Below are 6,276 nucleotides of genomic sequence, written 5' to 3'. Positions count from 1 at the left end.
AGGATCTCCTGTTTACTAGAAAGGCACTTTAACCAACTAAGCCACGGTGCCTACCCACACCCACGCTTTGTGGGAGGGTGAGTCACAGTGTGAAGTTACACAACAATCTGATACCGAAAACAGTCGAGTGGAGGCTAGAGACCACAACCTCTGACAGAAGGCACCACTGGGATTTGAACCCAGGATCTCCTGTTTACAAGACAGGCACTTTGACCAGCTAAGCCATGGCGCCCTGACAAATTAAGCCGACGGAGTCAAGTCCTATCAATGACGGCTTTAGGCTAAAGAGTGTCAAAGAACTGCAATGGTCCATTTGCAAGTTTTCTAGAAAGTTTTGCCCATTGTCTAGAAAGTTTTGCTCATTGTCTAGGTCTTTTCCGTGAAAATATGCAGCCATCGCAACAACCGTGAATTATCAGGATGCAGCACATCTCAAGTGAGAAAGAGCCACAGAATTATACCATAGCTGACCACAAGCTAAAGGCACCGCTGGGATTCGAACCCAGGATCTCCTGTTTACTAGACAGGCACTTTAACCAACTAAGCCACGGCGCCAGCCTCTCTGAGTGACTAACGGAACAGAGAGTAAAAGTATGAGCAGATCAAACAATGTGAGAAGAAAACCACGAAGAAGGGCCATCAGAGCTAAAAGGCTACAACTCTGGTGGGACTCAAACCCACAACCTTTGAATCACTTCGTTTCATAATCTAGAAGTCCAATGCGCTATCCATTGCGCCACAGAGCCTACAGGGCAGCCCCTTGATGTTTTGCACACAATCCTAGAGGAAGACAGATTTCAGTTCTTATTAGCTTCGGTATATTTCAGCCCAAGAGTTACAATTACTATTTGTACCTCCTGCTCTTTACATATGACAGTGAGCACAATTGTCAAATGGGAGGCAGTTCTGGGATGCGAATTCAGGATCTCCAGATTAAAGGACAGGCGCTTTGACCAGCTAATGCTGTGCAACCTAACGTCACAAGTCTTTGGATCTTTTGAAAACACAAACAAATCTTTCATGTTTTCTACTACAGGACCTCCTGCCTTTTATGTAGACCAGAGAGAACAGCAGCTGAAATGTTGGAATCGCGGGATTTGAACAGTCGGTTTACATGACATGATCATTGAACAGCTATGCCAGGGCATCCTAAAATTGCATGGCGTTATTTGAATAAAGCCAAGCACAAGAAAGTCAGATTTCCCTGTGGACCTCCATACTTTAATCTAGATCGGAGAGCACAGCCGTTGAAAGAAAGGCACGGCGTGGATTTGAACAGTTTGTTGACAAGACAGGCTCTTCGACCAGTTGATACTGGGCACCCTATCAGACTGTTATGAGAGCTGTCATAAGAACCTTGATTTATCAGGCGATTGCATATCATCTGACAAAGAGCCACAAATACAGCACTAAGCTTTCCACAGACTAAAGGCACCACTGGGATTCGAACCCAGGACCTCCTGTTTACGAGACAGGCGCTTTAACCAACTAAGCCACGGCGCCTACCCACACCCACGCTTTGTGGGAGGGTGAGTCACAGTGTGAAGTTACACAACAATCTGATAGCGAAAACAGTCGAGTGGAGGCTAGAGACCACAACCTCTGACAGAAGGCACCACTGGGATTTGAACCCAGGATCTCCTGTTTACAAGACAGGCACTTTGACCAGCTAAGCCATGGCACCCTGACAAATTAAGCCGACGGAGTCAAGTCCTATCAATGAAGGCTTTAGGCTAAAGAGTGTCAAAGAACTGCAATGGTCCATTTGCAAGTTTTCTAGAAAGTTTTGCCCATTGTCTAGAAAGTTTTGCTCATTGTCTAGGTCTTTTCCGTGAAAATAGACAGCCATCGCAACAACCGTGAATTATCAGGATGCAGCACATCTCAAGTGAGAAAGAGCCACAGAATTATACCATAGCTGACCACAAGCTAAAGGCACCGCTGGGATTCGAACCCAGGATCTCCTGTTTACTAGACAGGCACTTTAACCAACTAAGCCACGGCGCTAGCCTCTCTGAGTGGCTAACGGAACGGAGAGTAAAAGTATGAGCAGATCAAACAATGTGAGAAGAAAACCACGAAGAAGGGCCATCAGAGCTAAAAGGCTACGACTCTGGTGGGCATGGCCGGACTTACCATTGGGCTTGAGCCCAGGGGCCCCGGCCAATAGGGGCCTCCGAGCTTGCTTGCTTGCGTTCGTTTTATTTGTTTATTTGTGAAAATGAAGCGCTCAGGATGAAAAAGGTTACTAGAGTGGGCTATGGTCTTGTAACTCTGTTTTTTCTTTGTTTGTTAGTAATCTAATGTGATACGCCGGTATACGCAGTATGCCCACTAGGAAAGGTCAAGCATTTCTGTATACCCTTTTAAAAAAGCGGATACTTAACAGTGTGTGACAAACCTTTGACACTTTCATTCATAAATTGACATCTGAATCACTCACCATTCGCATGCTTCACTTGTTACTTGGCTGGGTTGAACCTCATATACAGTCGGCTCCTTTGTATTTGGTGCATTTGACTTCATGCGGCACTACGCGATTTGATCATCATATGAAATAAAATGATCATGCCGCAAAAGTGACTGTAAAGCAGACGGGTGTATTCATGTGGTTCAACAACAGCCAGAAGAATGACATCAGAGTACCGTGAGAGCAATTCGAGAAATCACATGGGGAAGTCTGCTTTCTAATTGCTCTCGCGGTACTTTGACATCACCAAGCGGTCTGTGTGGCGCCAAATGAAATCCAATCTGCTCGCAGTTTCCAGCTCACACGACACTGTAACCAAACTGGAGAAGTGAAGCAGAGCTACGAAACAACAAAATCCGGAGAGGTAACAACGCACATATGATAATGTCAACATTTAAATCATCAGTCCAGTTTATTACTTCATCTGGAGGTGAGGATGCACTAAATTATGGCCATGTTAATGTCCTGATGGTTTTTCATATAATCCACTAGCTACCTGTAGTTTCTCTCTCAGCATGTTTGCTTGTGCTTAACAGAATCACAGTTTAAACTTCTGAAAAGTGTTCATTTTTATATCTACGTTCAAGGTTTTAATGTATTACGTTCATATCAGACGCAAAAATTAATTAATGATCATCTTCTCCACTTTGGTTTTTGGTGTCTAATACTACATGATGGTCTTGTCATAATTATTAAATAACTCCCTAAAACAGGGCTATTCAAATCTTACCCTGGAGGGCCGGAGCATTGCATAGTTTAGCTCCAACCCTGATCAAACACACCTGAGCAAGCTAATCAAGGTCTTCATGATCACTAGAAAATCACAGGTGGTTAAGTTTGATCAGGGTTGGAGCTAAACTATGCAGTGCTCCAGCCCTCCAGGGTAAGATTTGAATAGCCCTGCCCTTGTCAGGAACCACAAAAGTCAGGAATCCCAATGCAGAGGTTCACAAATGGCAGGTATGTATAGGAGATAACACTCTATGTCTTCATGTAAATATGTATGGCAAAAACACTCAATGTCTTCATGTAAAGGCAAGCACTCGAAGTGGAAAACCCAGCAGGGCTGTAGGACCTCCACCATCCGTCCACACTCGAAACAACCCGACACGGGGCAGAGAGAGAGTTCCAGGCGGGGCACGGCGAGAGAGAGAGAGAGGGGCGGTCAGAGTCTTCAGCAGAGTATGTGCTGGACAGCGCACAGCAGTAGTCCGAGTCTTATGCAGGATTACGCGCAGAGCGCACTGCAGCTGGACAGCGCTAGATGTAGTCTGGCGCTCAGAGAATCCACAGACAGAGTGTTAACAGAGGCTTGGCGGGGAACACACCACTCAGGAGAAACTGACAGCGGGGCGGGGAATCTGAAGAGATAAGGCAGCAGAGAGCACGGTAAATGATCCAGACAAAACTACACATAGACACTCGACACGAACAGGACTAGAACTAGCCAGGCTAGCGGGCATGAACATACTAAGACGAACTTGCAAGGAACAGAGGAAACGAGGGGAATTTAAATCAAACCGGATGGGCAATTAATATGGATCAGGTGTGGGACGCCGGTGAGAAGAGTCGGAGATAATGAGGTCACCAGGTGGAAGGCGCGCACGTGTGGAGCTGTCAAAACATAAACACAACACAACACATGGTGAAACAAAGACAAAGCGGCCAATAAGACCGAAATCACGACAGGACTCCCCCCCCACGACCGCCACCGGGCGGTCCATGAGGGGGCTCACCCCGTCGCCGGCGGAGATCCTCTATCAGCCCAGGGTCCAGGATGTCCCGGGCCGGTACCCAACACCTCTCCTCCGGACCATATCCTTCCCAGTCAACGAGATATTGAAATCCCCTACCCCGGCGACGCATATCCAGTAACGACTTAACCGAATACACAGGGGCACCATCTATAAGCTGAGGGGTGGGAGGGGTGGGGGCAGAGGGAACAGGGTTAAGGTGGGAAAAATACACAGGCTTCAGTTTAGACACATGAAAAACTGGATGAACCCGACCGAGTGCTGGGGGCAATCTGAGCCTGACCGTCACGGGATTAATGACCTTAACAATGCTGTATGGCCCAAGGAATCGTGGAGCCAACTTGCGAGAAGGCTCACGGAGAGGTAAATCCTTGGACGAAAGCCATACTTTCTGCCCACAGATAAAACGGGGCGCAGTTCTACGGTGACGGTCGGCCGCGGCTTTGGTTCGTCTGGAAATCTGACATAATGTAAATCTAGCTTTCCTCCAGGTGCGTTTGCAACGACGGACAAAAGCCAGCGCAGACGGAACCACCGCATCGGGTTCCTGTGATGGGAATAAAGGGGGCTGAAACCCCATGGACGCCTCAAAAGGGGACATGTTAAGGGAAGAAACAGGGAGAGAATTATGGGCGTATTCAACCCAGGGTAACTGTTGGCACCAGGAGCTCGGATATTGCGATGTCAGACAGCGGAGAGCTCTACCTAAATCTTGGTTAGCCCGTTCACATTGCCCGTTGGTCTGAGGATGATACCCTGAAGACAAGCTAGCTGTGGAGCCTATTTGTCTACAAAATTCTTGCCAGAAACGAGAAATAAACTGAGGACCCCTATCTGAAACAACGTCTGTGGGCAGACCATGTAAGCGAAAGACGTGTTCGATCATAACCTGGGCAGTTTCCTTGGCAGTGGGCAACTTGGGAAAAGGGACAAAGTGAGCCGCCTTGGAGAAGCGGTCGACAATGGTCAAAACTACAGTGTTTCCCTTAGAACTAGGCAAATTGGTTACAAAATCGATGGCGATATGTGACCAGGGACGAGAGGGAATGGGTAGTGGTTTAAGCAGACCAATAGGGGCTTGATGAGAGGCCTTATTACGGGCACAAACCTGACAGGCTAACACATACTGTCTGACATCGGGGCCCATAGAGGGCCACCAAAAACGCTGACGTACGGTAGCCAACGTTCTCCGAACCCCCGGATGGCAAACAAACTTGGACTCGTGACCCCACCGGATGACCTCGGAGCGAAGTGCATTCGGAACCCACAATCGACCCGCTGGGCACCCTTCTGGCACTTCCCCCTCCCGGCCGGCCCGTCTCACCCGTTGTTCTATTCCCCAGCGCAAGGCACCCACCACCCGCCCCTCCGGGAGGATGGTTTCGTCCCCAGCGGAACCGGGGCTTTCGAACAAACGAGAGAGAGCATCGGGCTTAGTATTCTTGGAACCAGGCCGGTACGAGAGGGTGAAGTTAAATCTGTCAAAGAAGAGCGCCCAACGAGCCTGACGAGAAGATAACCTCCTGGCTGAACGGATGTATTCGAGGTTCTTATGATCCGTCCAGACCAGGAAGGGCTCCGAGTTCCCCTCTAACCAGTGACGCCACTCACCCAAAGCCAGTTTGACCGCCAGCAGCTCCCGATTGCCTATGTCATAATTTCGCTCTGCTGGGTTTAACCGATGGGAGAAAAAGGCACAGGGATGCACCTTGCCATCCTTAGCAGACCGCTGAGACAAAACGGCGCCTACCCCGACATCCGAAGCATCCACCTCCACAATAAATTGAGCAGCCGGATCTGGAATAGAGAGAACAGGAGCAGAGATAAACCGGGACTTTAAAATATCAAAGGCCTCCTGAGCACTGGAATTCCAGACAAACCTCTCCTTAGTGGAAGTGAGAGCAGTAAGAGGTTGAGCAATCTGACCATAATTTCTGATAAATCGCCGGTAAAAATTGGCGAAACCCAGAAATCTTAATAAATCCTTACGGGAGTCGGGGACTGGCCATTCGGCCACCGCTTTGATCTTGGCAGGGTCGGGACGGATCTCAC

General features: G+C 48.4%; 7 non-coding genes across 7 annotated transcripts in view; all 7 read right to left on the bottom strand.

The window, feature by feature from the left end:
- The window catches only part of trnat-agu (transfer RNA threonine (anticodon AGU)), a 74-nt gene extending 23 nt beyond the window's left edge, over window positions 1–51 (bottom strand). The window contains exon 1 of the tRNA in view: window positions 1–51. This exon is cut by the window's left edge and continues 23 nt beyond it. This is a non-coding gene — a tRNA (tRNA-Thr).
- Window positions 52–158: 107 nt separating this feature from the next.
- trnat-ugu (transfer RNA threonine (anticodon UGU)) lies at window positions 159–232 on the bottom strand. Its single transcript has one exon. It is a non-coding gene; the product is annotated as a tRNA-Thr (tRNA).
- Window positions 233–481: 249 nt separating this feature from the next.
- Window positions 482–555, bottom strand: trnat-agu (transfer RNA threonine (anticodon AGU)). Its single transcript has one exon. It is a non-coding gene; the product is annotated as a tRNA-Thr (tRNA).
- A 101-nt stretch (window positions 556–656) lies between these two features.
- On the bottom strand, window positions 657–746 carry trnar-ucu (transfer RNA arginine (anticodon UCU)). Its single transcript is given in 2 exon segments — window positions 657–692; window positions 710–746. It is a non-coding gene; the product is annotated as a tRNA-Arg (tRNA).
- Window positions 747–1,429: 683 nt separating this feature from the next.
- On the bottom strand, window positions 1,430–1,503 carry trnat-cgu (transfer RNA threonine (anticodon CGU)). Its single transcript has one exon. It is a non-coding gene; the product is annotated as a tRNA-Thr (tRNA).
- Window positions 1,504–1,610: 107 nt separating this feature from the next.
- Window positions 1,611–1,684, bottom strand: trnat-ugu (transfer RNA threonine (anticodon UGU)). The gene has a single exon. It is a non-coding gene; the product is annotated as a tRNA-Thr (tRNA).
- Window positions 1,685–1,933: 249 nt separating this feature from the next.
- Window positions 1,934–2,007, bottom strand: trnat-agu (transfer RNA threonine (anticodon AGU)). Its single transcript has one exon. It is a non-coding gene; the product is annotated as a tRNA-Thr (tRNA).
- Window positions 2,008–6,276: the final 4,269 nt, after the last annotated feature.

This window comes from Paramisgurnus dabryanus, chromosome 18 (genome assembly GCF_030506205.2).
Source record: "Paramisgurnus dabryanus chromosome 18, PD_genome_1.1, whole genome shotgun sequence".
Taxonomy (NCBI): Eukaryota; Metazoa; Chordata; class Actinopteri; order Cypriniformes; family Cobitidae; genus Paramisgurnus; species Paramisgurnus dabryanus.
Note: the sequence above shows the minus strand (reverse complement) of the source record. Positions and strands in the feature narration are given on the sequence as shown.